We start from the raw sequence: 15,681 nt of genomic DNA, 5'->3' as shown, positions 1-15,681 counted from the left end.
TCCAAACCGCCGTGAAGGGCCCCCCAAGCGTGTGATGGTCCACGGGGGTGGGCCACAGGGCTGCTCTGTGGTCCACTGGGGGCTGGCCGAGGGCCGGACGCCTCTGACCTGACACCCTACCCCCCTGAGCACCGGCCCCCCCGTGTGGGTGTTCGTGGAGCTGGGGAAAGAGGGGGTGATGGGGAGCCGAGGTCTGCTTCCTGCTAGTTTGCAGCCGCTGGTGGGGGCCGGGCTGCGGTGCCGCCCGTGGTGGAAACCTGACTTCTGATCCGCACCCGGTCGGCAGCTCCTGGGGGCGCTGAGCAGAGCAGGGTGGTGGCCGAGCGCCCTGCGCTGGGTCCCCGACCCCGTCGCTGCCTGGTTGTGCGGCCGGTTCCCGCAGAGCTCCGGGGGGGGCCCGTCCAGAGGGGCTGCGGAAGGAGGCCCCTGGGGACCCCCGTTCTGACCTTCCCGTTCCCACCCACCAGCGGGTGAGGGCTCCGCTCTCGGGCTGCCGGGGGCTGGAGCGGAGCGGGTTCCCAGCCGAGCCACGGGGCACCGCCGGGTATTAGTACAGCCCTTGGCCCGGTCGGATGACTTCGGATGCCGTGTGTCTGTATATCTTGTTCTCTGGGTTTTCTCCTGATGGTTGTGCTTTTCCTAGGGTTTTGGTGACCCAGTCGGTAGGCTTAGAAAATAAAATTTCAGTTCATTTCTTCCCAGTTGAAGTGTGACCATGGTTGTCACCAAGAGTGGCAGACAAAGCGCAGAGGCACCTTCTAGCCGAAGAAGCCGGGAGCAAAAGCGTGCTTTTCAGAGGCTCTGACGTCCCCCCGCAGCTCTGGCTAAGCAGCCCCAGAGTTTCTGGGTTTGAGACTCTCCACAGCGGTGCAGTGAGATGAGGAGCGGGGAAACTCCAAAGCACTCTCCCGGTGCATTTAAAACAGAACCTGACTTGAATGGGTCGGTGCCGGGCACAGGGCGCCTACGCGGGACTGTGGGTGGAGAGAGGGCCGGAGCCGGGTGGACCCCGAGGCCGGCCACGCACGGTGGGGCGCCGAGAGCTCCTGCCTGAGCACATGGGCGCTGCTGGCGGCGGTGCTGTCACACCTGTCACCCCCACGGCTCCACTTAGGTGGGAAGTCTGCGTGGGATTGGTGTTCCCCAAAGAGGAGTTATTTAACATACTTACAAATATTGTTTACTCAGAGGAACAGTGAGATTAGAAGAACTACGTATTGCATACGTATATTTGTGCGTGCATAAAGCTGTACCTCACAGGAATAAAAGACGAGCACCGCGCCCACCTGGCATTGTACTGCTGCATAAAGGAGAACACTGTATCCGCATCGCACCTCGCTGTGAAATCATGGCTTGTTTCACTAGAAGAGCCCTGACACTGAGCGTCAGGTGACTTGGAGTCTAACCTTCTTTCGGCGGCGCTGTGGTCTTGTCTGATCCTGCCTTCCGGCTCAGGTTCCCATTGGTCAGACGAGGACAAGGACGTCCTCGCCCTGATTGCCTCCCTGGGGTTGTTGGCAGGCGCCGTCTTGTGAATATACGCACGGGAAGGCACGTTTGGGAAGCAGGCTATGACTTGGAAGATGGCGTGCCGCACGCACTCTGCACACAGGCGCGTTTCGGGGTTACCTGGGGAGCGAGTTATGCCGATAGCTTCGTGGTGTTATCCGTCCCCTAGTAGTTGCGTCTGCGCTCAAGCGCTGAGATTTTTGTCAAGCTGACTGTTCCTGAGTCCTGCAGACCCCTGACTTCCTGGTCATACTTGTTGCTCATCATTTGGCTAATTCAGTTGACGCAAACCAAGACCCTGACTTCTTCCATGTTTTGGCTTGTTTGTTTCCCTTATTAATTATTCCTCTTTTCTTTCTCCTGCATTCTCCCTTCTTTATAAACATCCCTAGAAAGCCTAAATGCTTTTAAGTGAAATAATATCAGATTAAAATGTTTATTTCACTTAAGTGGCCAAATTTAGGATCACTGATGGTTGGGCAAGCTGACATGGTATATATATATTAATAAGCCCTTTCAATGCTGTAGAAATATGAGGTGTTATCCATGAAATACTGTTCCAGAAATGTTAACCAGAATCTAAAGTGAAATTGGGGCTAGAGGAACAGGTTAACAAGACAAGTGAGATCAAGGAATCATCAGATAAATCCAAAATGTGAGAGCCCTTCTATGAGGCAGCTGGCCCTGTTTCTTCAAAACGTCAGCACCGTGGCTTCAGAGGTGCTGGAGGGATTGACATGGAGACAAGCTCAAAGCGGGGTAGGGGCGTCGGGGACGTGGGCTGGGTGTTGGATAATCTGGGGATCTTCGTTTTTCTTTGCTGTGACAATGGTCTGTGCTGCTGGCACGGGGATACTCTCCTCTGTGCTTAGGATTGAGGTCTCTTGATGTTTATGGCCTATTTTGAAATGGTTCGGTGGGGAAGTCTGTCTTATTCAGAGAAATAGATAACTACGTGAAAATGTTAATAAATGTTGACTGTAGGTGTTAAATAATTGGATATTCATTATATTTAGGATCATTCCTTCCACTTTACTGTGTGTTTAGAAATTTCACAATGAAACGTTAAGCAGAATTTCCATTTTGGAGGCAGTTACTACTCTACAGGTTATATTTTAAAATGTAGACTCAACATGAATTCTTTTAAAGGTATTTCTTTGCCACCCTGACTTTTGGCCTCTTTTCAGCTTACTTGTTTAATCTTTAACAGTAAAAGATTGTACCCCCTACTCCAATGTGTGGGTGGTAGGGGGAGGCTCTGAACAGCCCCCCCTGACACACACACACCCCACCCCCCCGTGGCTCTCTCACCTGGGGCCACGGATCCTTCTTATCCTCCACTGCTGCTGGGAAGATTTCCTCCTTTACCTCATAAATTAGACTAATGTGCGCCTCTGTGCTATGAAAGTCTTTGGAATGGAAGAAAACTGAGGTTATTGGCCTTGACTGTCCCTTCTCTTTCTGAGTGGCGGGGTGGTGGACTGCAGGGAAGCTGGTGGCCGCACAGGGGTCCTGGGAGGGAGGACGAGGGGTTTGTGGATCGGGAAACTTGATTGGATTTTTGTGTGAGGAGAGCACCACCACGTCTTAAGGGTGGGCTGTGAGGGCTCTCAGTCTTTGGGGTGTCACCCGGGTCCCTCTAAAGTGACTTCTCAGCAGTAGAAACAAGCAGCGATTTGAATCGAGTGGGTAGTTTTGAAGGAGATTAATCTTAAGCCTTTGATCTCCAGCCCCGACCAGATTTAGAGCTTTATCGTCTAAGAGTTGCGTGTTTCTTTTTCATTTTAAAGTTTTCTTAAAACTAAAACGTTGCGTGTTTTTTCCTAACTTGTTTCCGGCTTCAGGATCTCCAAGCTCATTTCCCTCTGTGTTTCCTGTGCTCGGAAATAATTCTTGCAAGCTCTGTCTGGTTGCAGAGGTTGAGGCGACTTCTTTCCCCTGGAGAGATTTTGTTGATGGTCAGTCAGAGGGGATGGCTGGGTGGGGCCATGGGCAGGGGACCCCGTCTGGTGAGGAAAACCTCAGGGACGTGTTTGAGACTCTCCTTCAGGAGGAGTAAACCAACAGCAAACGTGAACCCTCACGGGAGGTTGGTTGGAGAGGTCCTATAATTTAACCTGGTTTTTATTAGAAATTAAAAAAAAATTAAACGGTAAGGCGCTTCTCTCTTCTCCCACAAGTAAGGCTTTTCAGAAGCTCTTCAGTTTGGAGTTCAGGAAGGTTCTCCTCGAGGCAGCCTGCGTTGGCGTGTCTTTGGCTTTGGTTGTGCTGAAATCTGTTGTCTGCAGGTTGGCTTTGTCCTTGAACTCTCAGACCCCAGGAAAGAACACCAGTACTGAGCATTTGGTGTGAACAAATGTCTCACCTTTGGAGATGCTTCTGCCTGTTTTTATCCAAACCAGACTTCTTGGGCTGTGGCTCCAGACAGGTCTCCTAGACAGAGATGTTCCCTCTAAGTGACACTCACTGTATGCGGGGTGAATGGCAGGAAATGTGCCTTAATAATTGCTGTGGCAGCTTGGCTTACTGATAACTGGGCTACAGTGAGCTGTAATATTCTGTTGCTTGTCCTCAGACCTGTTATTTTTCTTTCCCTTTTTCTTACTTTCCCACAAATAAAACTGGCCTTTGGATTTGGTGCCTTACTAGAAAGCGGTACTGTTGTTCCAATAAAAGATTGGCTTTCAGACAGTTTTGGAGTAGCTAACTGAAACATAGATTTTTCTTTCTTTTTTTCTTAATTGTTACTTATTTGTATGTTTTCTCTTTACACATGGCTTATTACTGCAATGACTTAAGCTGTCTTTCTAAGTATATGATTATCTTGCATCGTAATCACAGTAATATTTTAATATCATAATGATTTGGGGGCACTAAAGTGCCTGTGTTTCCACATCCAGTTAGGGGGTACACATTCTCCTTTTCAGTAAGATTTCCACCTGTTTCCTCTGTAACTGACCAGTGGGCTTAGGAGATAGAGAACATTATTTAATACAGGCTGCTCTCCTTTTAAGAGTTGAAACTGCTTTTACAAAGGACAAAGTGTTGGATCAGCAAAGACAAAGTTAGCTTCTCAAGGAGAGAAGTTTGTGCTTGTGTTGTGACCCGCTGCGTTCAGTGGCCAGGTTTTGGCTTCGCCGTGGTGCTTCTGGTTAAAGGCCCCATTTTAGACCTTGCCTGCTTTTCCTTAGCGTTAGTGCCTGCACAAACCACCCAGCCCGCTTCCGTCTGCGTGTGTCTAGAGATAATGTGGCAACGCCCCTGTCCCCCGCGCCCCAGACCCTGTGTGTGTCTTCCCTGGTGGAGGAGGTGAGGGCGGTGGAAGAGGTGTTTGCAGCCAGTGGCAGTCTAAACTGAGGGTTTTAGGAGCGGCTCAGTGGAGTGTGTGACACAAGACGCCCTCTCCCGGCCTGTCCGCGTTGCTTCTGCCTCTCAGCAGAAGGCACAGAAGCCTTTTGTTTGCTCTGTGGTGAGAAATGCTCCCTTCTCGGGAGGCACAGGGCGCCAGTGCCACAGCTGGTGTCAGCCTGTCCAGACCCTTCCAATTTAAAACTGCGGCGGTGTTTGGTTAGAAAGCTACAAGGAGAAAAAGCTGGAATTTTATTTATTAGGTGCTAGTTTTGTAATTTTAGATGAACATCTTTGCTTTTTGCTTTTGCCAAAACCTTGTGCCTATGTTTGCTACATGGCTTGGCTTCTTGGAAATAACTGAAATTCACTGAATCTTAAGTGGTGTTATTTGACTTGGTTTTTTCCTTTTTCTTAAAAAAATTTTTTCTTAAATTGCAGTATAGTTGGTTTACAGTGTTTCGGGTATACAGCAAAGTGATTCACTTGTACATATATTCTTTTAAAAAATTTTATTGGAGTATAGTTGATTTACAATGTGTTAATTTCAGGTGTACAGCAAAGTGATTCAGATAATACATATATTCATTCTTTTTCAGATTCTTTTCTCAGGTTTTTTCCTTTTTACTGGGAATTTTTTAAAAAACATCTTTATTGGAGTATAATTGCTTTACAGTGGTGTGTTAGTTTCTGCTGTATAACAAAGTGAATCAGCTCTACGTATACATATATCCCCATATCCCCTCCCTCTTGCGTCTCCCACCCTCCCACCCTCCCTATCCCACCCCTCTAGGTGGTCACAAGGCACCGAGCTGATCTCCCTTTGCTATGTGGCTGCTTTACTGGGAAATTTTTCAACTGCTTGATGAATTTAGTCTCATTTGTTCTCGTGTGATCATTTAAACAAAAAAGTAGAGTGAGTTTCAGCTCCTCGTACCATCAGCTAGGTGTTAGAGTTGTAATAGTGAAAAGCCAGCAGGGTAAGGTCCCTGCCCTCTGCTTCCAGACATATGAGTTTGTTCTTAAATGGAGGGAAGGATCGTCACGGTGGATGGAATTTTGAGAAGAAATAAGGATAAGTTAATGGGAGTAGGGTTTTTGTGGTGTGTACTCCTGCATTATATTAGAAATGAATTGAGCTCTCTTGTTTGCATATTAATGATAGAATAAGATTGTGGTATATTGTGATGCCCATCCAGAAATGTCTTGAGATTTTTGAGTCATGATTTTGAGCCATTTGTTGGGGGTTGTATATTTAAAAGAATATCTGAAGGAAATGGGTGACTGACAACTGTAACAGCTGATTGATGTCAGTGAGATAGTTCTCTGGCTTTGATTAATTTGTTATAAGCAAAATTATATTTGTAAAAAAACTTCCTGAGCGGATGAGCTAGCTTCATTCACATCGCTTGGTTACTGTTGATTTATCATATTCCCCCTTCAATAAATAAGTTCTGTTCTTTAGAAAGTTACTGGTAGTTTATTTCCTGTTTAACAACATGTTAACACAGCGTAGTTGGAGCCCTCAAAGGGGATCTTTTAAAAACATGTTTTTGGTCTACATTACACAAAACATTATATTTTTGTTGTAATTTTTGTAGAATAACAATATTATACTGTAAAACTCAGTGGTCACGCAGATGTAATTCGATTCGTAGCAACCGCTCCTCTTCTCTCCGGCCTCATTTCTAAGTGGAGGGTGGGTCTTCACGCCCCCCTTGTCCTCCTGGCCCAGTCTCCATGGATGCGACTAAGGGTCCCAAGCTGGGCTTCCCACCATTGCCTGGCAGCCAGCCACAGGACCCGGAGCAGACAGCTGTCGTCAGCTCCTGCCAAATGATGGCGGGATCCCAGGTGGAGGTGGCACAGGTAGCCCCTCTCCCCGCCAGGGAGGAGATGCTGGTGCTTCATGGAGAGAGCAGCTCAGGGGAAGGGGCCAGAGCAGACCTTCCTGCACCTTCCCGAGGTCATGAGTCACTTGTGTGGAGAACTCTTCCTAGAGCAGGGGCTGCAGCGGGGCGAGAGTATGGCCTGGCCATCCTAGAGAGTCCCGGCCCCTTCGCTGTATCCCTTGCACTCAGGCCCCCGTCTTCCTGAAGCCTGTGGGCCCCGCCCCTTCGTTCGGTCCCCTTTCGAGGCGTCCTCTGCTCAGGCTCCTCTGAGTCCCTGCTGGAAAGAAGGGGAGCATTTCCCCACTGAACGTGCCTCCCGGCGCCCCCGCTGTGGCTGGACTTCATTCCTCCCAGTGTATCCGGAACTGCACTGCAGACGAGCAGCGTTGCTCTGCCGGGGCCCCAGTAAAGGAGGCCAGACCCTGGGTCACACGATGGTCTGATGCACGGTGCCCCAGGGTGGGTGCCGCTGCCTGAAGACTTGGAAACTGCAGTGAGAAGGTGTCCAATTGCCCAGCGCATTGTCAGCCTTTAAATAGAAGCAAAACCCCTCCATCATCTGCTAGAGGCCTAAGAGGGAAGCACCATGTCTGGATGCCTTGTGATTGATTGATGGTTTGGAAATCTGATTGCTGGTGGTCCTGACACTGCGGTCCATGAGGGGTCACAGGACTCTCTCTGGGCCTCTCGGGTCTCCCTCACGTGGTGAGACCTGCCGTCCTTGTGCTATGGGATTGCTCTGCTAGGGTTCAGAATTCTGTCGGCTGAGAGTGTGTTGAACGGACATTGTCCAAATAACATTGCTGCCCTTGGCCTCTCCGTGGGTGTGGCCCCTGATGGGGAGGACTGGGGAAGAGCCCCACAGATCTGTACCCAGCATCTCAGCCGCCTGAAAATCACTCACACAGGTTCCTTGTTTGTTTGTTTGTTTGTTTATCCCCTAAAAGGGCAGATTGTCTCCCCAGGGTGTACAGTCAGGTGTCCCGACCCATTTTAAACAAACCCTATATGTGAAGCTGTAGCTCACACACATGAAAAAGGACATCCCCCAAATTTCTTCAAACTTGGACTTCGGTGACTATTGCAAACAACTTCTTCTGAGTCCCGCTTTAGGGAATACACCTACTCATTGAGAAGAGGCGTAACTGTAGAAATACTTGTCTCTATACAAGTTTTGTTCCTTGTGAGTTGTTGTGACTCCCTTCCTAGAGATCCAGATGAGACTGTTCTGTCCAGGAAAGGATGAGAGAGAAGTTGCTGTGGCCTTCTCTTAGTTAGCCCCCAGTCTGGAGGAATCGCATGAGATGGGAAAAGTAGGGCAGAGAGCAAAACTCAGTGAGTGAAGGCTTCTGGCATTCGTGTTGCAGTGTTTCATCCGTTTCATACAAAGTAAGGAATTGCTTGTGCGTTTCTGTATCGTGGCCTGTGCCGGGCTTTCCACAAGCATCGTTGGGGGTGCAGGTGCCCGCAGGGGGACGGTACCACTGCATCTGGTTGGCACCATTCAGTTTCGTCGCCTTGGGTTTTCACAAAGTGGGCACCCCTCAGACGGCGTAAATGCTGCACAATCTCTGGGCCCTAAGGGGCCCTCGGCGGCCAGCGCTTCCCCCTCGAAGGTAGTGGCCCCGGGCAGGAGTTAGGAGTTAGACCTGCCCTGGCTTCCGTGTTTTACCCGGAAGTGGAAGTGTAACTTTGTTCGGTGGCGGTGTCATTAGAATAGGAAGAAAAGTGAGAGGCAGGAGAGGAGAGGAAGTGAGGACTTTTGCTAACAAAGCAAAAGCCTTCAGCGGATGTGTCTGTCTGTCTGCCCGCCTGCCCACCTGCCAGCGGGGGCGGCCCCCTGAGTAAACAGGAAAAGAGTCCGGAGGTGCCCTGGGTTTTGAACCATTCCTGCTTCCCTTTAGTATTTAAATTTTATTTCACACCTTGTCATAAAGTAACGTTTACTTTTGTTTCCTTTTGGTGTGTGCCCCTGTGAGCTGATTCTTGTGACCACGGGCAGGACACAGGACTGGCCATCCCCGGAACCCTTGTGATGTTCCCTTGGGTTCAGAGTATTTACAGGACTCCCGCCCCCTCCAGGCTCCCCCTCCAGGCTCCCCCTCGAGCTTCCTGCACGTTGCTGGCGAGTGGCTTCGGGTACAGGTCAGGAGGGGAGGGGCCTGGGGGCCTCTGTCCTTTGGGACCAGCATGGGGTACGGCTGTTCACCTGCCCCGGCAAAGGACAGCCCTGACCGGCCACCCCAGAGGCAGGTGGCCAGAGCCCTGCAGCTTGCCGTGGGTCAGCTCATGGTCACGTTGCCGCGGCCCCCGCAGGCCCCCCCCCCCCCCATTGTATTTCCTGAGAAGGGTTTGTATCTCACGGTTTATCCCTGGAGGGTCTGTTGAGGTGGGGACAGCCGTGGTGGACTTGCCGGGAAGCTCTCAGAGGACATTGCTTGAGTGCCTGAGGGACTTCAAGGACGCCCGCCACCGCCCGTTGGAGGTGGTCCTGGCTGGGGCCACTGGCTGGGGCCGCCGGTGTGCAGGCCCTGGGCGAGGGCCGGGCAGGGGCTGGTTTATGCTCCTGGTCTCTGACTTAGCGAGTCACCCTCTGGGTGCCTCCTTTTCCCCTCAAAACAAAACTTCCTGAAGCATGTCGGGGAGGGTGTGCAGGCCGTCTGCCGGCCCGAGGCGGTCCTGGGCAGTGCCAGCTCCTCCTCCAGGGTCCTGTTGGGGTGATGGATCAGCGTGGTGGCCCCGGCAGAGGGCGACAGGGGCGGGCGCTGCCCGGTGGTCAGCAGCCGGTGTTCTCCTGTGTGGTATCTGGTGCTGGTGCTTCCCCCGCTGCCACGCTGTCACCTGTGTGTTTCCCATGTCCGGGAGGTGACAGCCATGCATTCATGAGCAATGGCGTGAGGCCGAACCTATCATAGCACGTGATCCAGGGTGAGGGTGTTTTTGGGGGCCTTTTAATTTTTTATTGAGAAACGTGGGTTTTGCTGGTGCCTGCTGGCATCTTTCTGACGTTATTCCTGCTGTCATGAGGCCACGGTTGCAGTGATTCTGAATTATTTAGGGGAGGTCACAAGGTACGGGGATGCCCAGGCCCTACTCCTTAGGGACTTTGTTCCAATAGATGTGGGTGAGGCCCAGGCATGTACAATTACTAGCAAAACAAAAAACATGCAGCAGCAGCAGCAACAGAACTCTCTCCTGGTGACCGGCTGTCAGCTAGGGGTCTGCTGCTGTAGCCTCTGACGGAGGGCACTGGGTCCTCGGTGCACGCTCCTACATGCATGAGGGTGCGGGTGGGCGGGAGCTGTGGAATGGCTGGAGAGCCGCTGCCGGCCCGAGGGGGCTGCCTCAGCCCAGCCTAGCTCTGCACATCCTCTCCCGGGGCCTCGGGACCGGCTTTAACGTATCTGATTTTCGAGAGAAACTGACAATCTGGGTTTTAGAAATGTGCAGCCTCTTAACTTTTGGGACGGTCAATTTATTTATTTTTATTTTTATTTTTATTTTTTTTCGGTATGCCACTGTTGTGGCCTCTCCCGTTGCGGAGCACAGGCTCCGGATGCGCAGGCCTAGCGGCCATGGCTCTCGGGCTTAGTTGCTCCGCGGCATGTGGGATCTTCCCGGACCAGGGCACGAACCCGTGTCTCCTGCATCGGCAGGTGGATTCTCAACCACTGCGCCACCAGGGAAGCCCTGGGACGGTCAATTTAAAAAGACAAAAAGCAACCATATCCAACCCCATCCCATCTACCAAACCCACTAAAAGAAATGTGATGTCCAGTTTAGTCAGGAATTATCAGGGAGAACCTGCTGTTAGCATCTGGGGAGCAGTTTCTGGCTGTAGAACCCAAACGAATTGGCTTCGTAAGATGCCAGGATAATCTGAAATGGTAGAAGTGCAACCATAATAAGACAGCACGCAGGCTGTTTTTCATGTGACTGTGTTCATTGGCTTTTGTTACTGTTCGGTAATTAAATTTTGTAACCTCACAGCCCCAGCAGCCACATACCAAATATTAATACGCAGTGATGTGCTCCGTAACTTTAGGGATTTATTTTTCAATCAGAAACATGATTCTCTGACTGTTGTCCTTAGAGAAAGGAGGGAGACTTTGCTTTCAGCGTTTGGTTGATCATAGCCAGGCTCTGCCAGTAGAGGCCTCGGGCCTCAACCTTGAGACTGAGTTTTGCTGAAGAGAAGCGGTGTAGTCAGGTGGTCAGTGGAGAAATCTTGAAGCTTCTTTTGGCCGGAGCCTGTGGTTCTGCCTCTCGCCGCCCTCTCTCCAGAGCCCAGGCTCAGCTTTGCAGGGGGGAGAGGCAGCGCTGGTCTGGCTTGGCCTGCCTGGAGGAGAGGGTCCTGCCCTCCTGTGTGCACAGGCACCCTGCCGTGGGACGTCCTTGGGGCTGTGTGTGCTGCTGACGGACGAGAGGGAGCCGAGGGTGTCACCACCATGGCAGCTGATGGCATAGGGACCTGCACGTCGCCTGCAAGCCACCGAGGGTGCCGCCTGGGGGTGCCGCCTTGGTCGAGGGAGGGCTGGAGGCCCAGCCTGCGTGCCTGTGTGGTTGTTGCTCTGTGTAGGTTAGTTCTGGCTCTCGAGGTCCTGCAGGGCAAGTCATTCATCACCAAATGACAGGGTACCAGAGGGAGAGGCCTCCCTGCCCACCCGCTGTGAAATAGCGAGACCTCCTCCCACCCTGGGCACGCCTCTCCTCGCTGGGCTAGGTTTTCCCCTAGAGCCTTTTTTTTTTCTTCTGGTAACCCATCATCGGATTCACTTTTGTATGACTTGGGTCCCCTCTTAGAATGAGGGCACAGACCTCCCCTGCTTGGTTCATGGTGTGTCTCTGGTGCGTAACCCAGTGCCTGGCGAACCTTAGTGTTGGCCTGGGCAGCCGCTCAGAGCCATCGACATTTCATGGTGAGATGGCCATATGCTCCTGGGAAGTTAAGGACTCATTCAAGGTCAAAAATCTGTTCAGTGTCTGAGCGAGCAGTTGACTCAGGTGATCAAAATCTCTTTTTACATTTAAGGTCATGGGTTTAAAGCAAAATTCGGGGTCTTTGTGGGGCGAAGGGTTTCAGTTCAGCGTTCCCTTGCAGTTCCGTAGGTTAATTTTGTACGCTTGTGGCTGTAGGTTGAAGAGAGGACCAGCAGGCCCTTTCACAGGGGGCTCATCAAGGGGTTGATGAAAGGGAAGGTGGGCTTGGGCTGAACCACGGGCGGAGCTCTGTATCCCAGGGAGGAAAGAGTGGTGCCTGAGTTGGCGGTGTGGTGGGTGCGTCATTTCTGGTGAGGGATCCTGTCAAGGAACCTCAAAGGGAAACTTTCTAAAGGTGGGTTTTCTCTTTTACCTCTTTTTAAAGGAGGAACAGGGGAATTAGGAATAATGAATGAAGTGTCTAATGCATATTCAGCACAGGCAAATTAGGAGTTGTGTGTAGAACAAACCTTTTATCTCTTTTTAGGCAGAATAGTGGAGTTATGAATATGTATGAAATATCATGAATTTTTAGCACAAGCAAATTAAGTTGTATACAGACTTTGAAAACCAGAAGGAAAACAAACACTGCCCTTAGAGACCACATGCCAGGGAAGAATTATGCCTTCTAACTGTGCCAGTGCCGAAGACACAGCAGCGGAAGTGGTTCAGGTTCAGAAACCAGGTTATTCTTGTATCTAGAAATTGTTCAGTGAGACACAAAGCTGCATATAGTCTGACTTTATATAAATACTGGAAATATATCCAGATTCAAGGGCAGTGTTATTTTAGAGGCAGCTTCTTGAAGGGCTGAGAAAAAGTAAGGGACAATTTGAAAACCTTAATTGAAGGTTGGGTTGTTGAGGGCTAGGAACGGCGGTGGGCGGGTCAGGAGCCCAGAAGGGAACAGGACCCCTCGCAGCACTTCATTAACCTCTTGCCTTTCGGCTGGTGTCTGAAACTTTTCACCTTTTACTCTAAGCCAATGAGAAGAGCCCAGTTTGAGTGCCTTAATGATGCCTTAAGTGATATTTCAGTATTGAAATTACTCTGTGGTTATAGTTCTAAACATTGAGCGTATTGTGAAGTCACGGGGAGAAATGTAGGCAAACTTCTTGAAGTGGGAGGGGAGTAGCCGTGGGAAGAGGAAGAAGGTGGCACACAGAACCCTGTGCCTCGTCTTTTGTTCTGGGTAAATGGTCAGCCACTGTGATGAGCAGACTTCTCATTAAAAGTTCACCGTCTTGCGTACGCTTCCTCCTGGAACCCTGGCGCTGTGTCTGCTCTGGCCTCACCCTTGTTGGGGCCGTTCAGCCCCCGTCGGTTATGTTTTGGTGTAACACGCGCTAACCCAGCTGGTCCGACATGCGGCCCAGCTCCTTTCCCTGATTCTTACCTCCTCATTTGAGCAATTCAAGAATTAAAACTGTATAAAAAAAGTAAAGACAGGATTCCCTAGTTTGAAATAGGGGACTGTGGTCATCCTGCATGTTGCTGAGGGAAGGCTGAAGAGAGAGGAGTTCAGACTGAGAATTATATTATAGATAAACATGGATCGTTACTCTTGCAATAATTAAAGTAATGGGACGTGGTATGTGACTTGAAGTGAGTAAGAAAATATATCAATATCTAATTTTATATGTGTATACATACTTGATATACATATATATCAAGTGCTATTAATTTGTATGTGTCTCAAGAGAAAAATTCTGGTTATATATTTTGTTTGAAGTCTGAACGAATAAATACATTTAGTATTTTGTGGTAGAGTCTGTATAACTGGGTTTATCTTTTCCCCCCTGGAAGGTATCTCACATTGGAGGGAAACATCTAGCGACCTGTGGTTCTTATTTATTTATTTATTTGCGGTACGCGGGCCTCTCACCGCTGTGGCCTCTCCCGTTGCGGAGCGCAGGCTCCGGACGCGCAGGCGCAGCGGCCACGGCTCACGGGCCCAGCCGCTCCGCGGCACGTGGGATCCTCCCGGACCGGGGCACGAACCCGCGTCCCCTGCATCGGCAGGCGGACTCTCAACCACTGTGCCACCAGGGAAGCCCCTACCCCTGTATTACAGAGGAAGACAGCGGTGTCCAGAAAAGGCTGAGGAACTGGCCCGAGGTAACCCTTGGTGTGCGCCGGAGTGAGTGGGGCTTCCCTCCCGGGCTCCTGACTCCAATGCCTGCTTTGGGCACCATTATGCAGTATTTACACATCTTAATATGTGATACAAAGGAACTAATGAAAAAAATAGTTTTTTATTTTTCTCTTTGAAAAGTATTAACGGAAGTTTTAATCATAAGAATATTGATAACATAGAAGAGAAAGGTGAACTCATTATTTTTAGTAGGTTCAGATAGTCAGCAAATATGAAAAGAATGTATTTTATGTGCAGCTCTTGCTGTGAGAGCCCGTTAAGTAGGTAGTGTGTGTTTCGTGGGTCGTGTGTGTGTCTCCCTTGGTCAGTTTTCTTTTATCCGGTGCTGAATCACGTCACCTTCAGGAGGACAGTATTTGAATTTATCTTGTCCGCATCACATTGTTGGTTTCAGGTCTAGCGTTGCCAGATTTGACTGCTCAGCTGTGGCATATGGTGCCTTATTTAGTGGCTAAGGTAGAAGAATAGCTTCATACATAGGTTTACCTCTAGTAAAGGGTTTGGAGGTTTTTTCTTGCTGTTAAACCTTCTTTTGTTATTTTAAACTAAAATTGCTCAATCGGAAGTCAGTTGGGTTTTTCTGGTGAGTAGCGGAAAAGGCAATTGCAAGTGTGTAATAAATGTTAGCAATAGATGCTTGCAGAATCCAAGATCTCCATTGTTTTCGATGCTTTGATATGAAGACTTGCCAGTGCCTTTTCTTTCACTATCAGTGTGAGAATGGATATGCTAAGTTTTTGTCCTTCCTTGTGTTTGTGGGCCCTTTACTATTGGTGCTTTTTAATTTGCTGGTCTCCCTCTTACAACGTAATTCCTCACACTTGCCGCCATAGCTCAGACACTGGCTCGCACCTGTGCTGCACCGCAGGGCTGTTCCTTCCTTGGAAGGGGCAGTGTCTTTTAACGCAGCTGCACCAGGTGTCTTTATAAAGCAGCTGCCCACCCACTGCCCAGGCGCGCACGCACGTGCGCACGCATACGCGCACACACGCACGCACGCGCACACACGCACGCACACACTTTGAGGGAATGACTCCTAAGCGCTCATGGTAGTTAGTGCCTCTTCCTCGGGCCCTTTCATTCACGTGCCCATCCAGGTTGTCTCCACTTTGCAACAGGAGGGGGCGTTTGCTGCAGTGATCGCTCACCTAACTGGAACTTCGCTCGCTGTCTGGTCAGCCTACCCCCCACCCCCCACCCCCCCATATCTGTTCTAGAACACAAGCGAAAGTGACAGAACAGGCATGCAGAGCCCAGATGACTGGGCCCTTTCTTTGCTGGAGTCGGAATGTTGCTGCCTGACGTAATAGTCCCTGTGGCTGTCACTTAATTGCAAGGACAGGATGGTAATTGATGTTTATAATGTTTTCCCTGAGCCGTTAAGAAAAGCATCTTTAATGTCCTCAAGGTTTCAGGCTTTAGAAAGATTTCCAGACCATCCAGATTGGTCTCTTAAAGGAAAAAAAAAGATGTGTTGCATAAATTATTTCACTTTTACTACCTGCTAAGCTCAGCTGTGCAACAGAAAAGACTCGTTCATTGGGGGTGGGCTCTGGGTAGTGGGGGTCTTACCCTGCTGTTGGTTTTGGCTGTTTCATTCTTCGTAGAAGTTAAAAGTCTGCACATTCTCTGCTACTGAGGCATAAATTTCTTTAGAGGGAGTGTTGTTGTAGGGTGAGGCAGCTCCAACCTAAGAAAGGCAGAATTCTCCATGGAGGTCTTAGTTTTAAACACTTCAGGGAGTAGAAGCGTGGTTCTCTTACTAAATCACGAGTCTTGATCTCATGACACTTACGT

General features: G+C 49.9%; 1 protein-coding gene across 30 annotated transcripts in view; it reads left to right on the top strand.

The window, feature by feature from the left end:
* The window catches only part of MAP4K4 (mitogen-activated protein kinase kinase kinase kinase 4), a 173,801-nt gene that overhangs the window by 56,901 nt on the left and 101,219 nt on the right, over positions 1-15,681 (top strand). The gene's annotated exons all lie outside the window — the stretch shown is intronic.

This window comes from Kogia breviceps, chromosome 11 (assembly GCF_026419965.1).
Source record: "Kogia breviceps isolate mKogBre1 chromosome 11, mKogBre1 haplotype 1, whole genome shotgun sequence".
Lineage (NCBI taxonomy): Eukaryota > Metazoa > Chordata > Mammalia > Artiodactyla > Physeteridae > Kogia > Kogia breviceps.
The sequence above is the reverse complement of the archived record's forward strand: the minus strand, read 5'-3'. Positions and strand labels throughout refer to the sequence as shown.